Below are 774 nucleotides of genomic sequence, written 5' to 3' on the forward strand. Positions count from 1 at the left end.
GGGAATGGCTTTAAACTAAAGGGGGGTAGATTTAGACTAGATTGAAGGAAGGAATTTTTTATGCTGAGGGTGGTGAAACACTGGGACAGGTTGCCCAGAGAGGTGGTGGATGCCTCATCCCTGGAAACATTCCAGGTCAGGTTGGACGGGGCTCTGAGCAACCTGATCTAGTTGAAGATGTCCCTGCCCACGGCAGGGGGGTTGGACTAGATGACCTTTAGAGGTCCCTTCCAACCCAAACTATTCTATGATTCTATGATTAAAATCTTGTCTATCTCAGCCACTCCACCCAACACTGTCCTGATACATTATATGAAACATTCCTGAATTATGTAGCATTATTTTCCTAATAGTTTCAAATGATGCCATGTTCCACTGGTAAAAAGTGATTAGAAACGGCTCATTACTTGAATTGGATTAATAAATCATTTTCAAATGAAAATTTTGCAAATGAAAATTTTGCAAATAAAATGCAAAAATTTTTATTTTGCATCTTGTTACATTCTCCTCCTTTTTCCCCTGCTGTATGACTTTATTCCCCTCAATCTTTGGTTTTCATTTTGCCTTTTATGCATGCCTTATATAGAAGATTGTTGCAAGAGTTTGGTGGAGACTTTTGAAGGCAGTGTGCTTCACAAATGTGCCTCCTAAGATAACAAGGTGCATTCTGACTGCTCATTGAGTAATCATAGGATCATAGAATCATTTAGGTTGGAAAAGACCTTTAAGATCATCGAGTCCAACCATAAACCTAACACTGCCAAGTCCACCACT

The sequence above is a fragment of the Aptenodytes forsteri genome, unplaced genomic scaffold (assembly GCF_000699145.1).
Source record: "Aptenodytes forsteri isolate BGI_AS27 unplaced genomic scaffold, ASM69914v1 Scaffold172, whole genome shotgun sequence".
NCBI classification, from domain to species: domain Eukaryota; kingdom Metazoa; phylum Chordata; class Aves; order Sphenisciformes; family Spheniscidae; genus Aptenodytes; species Aptenodytes forsteri.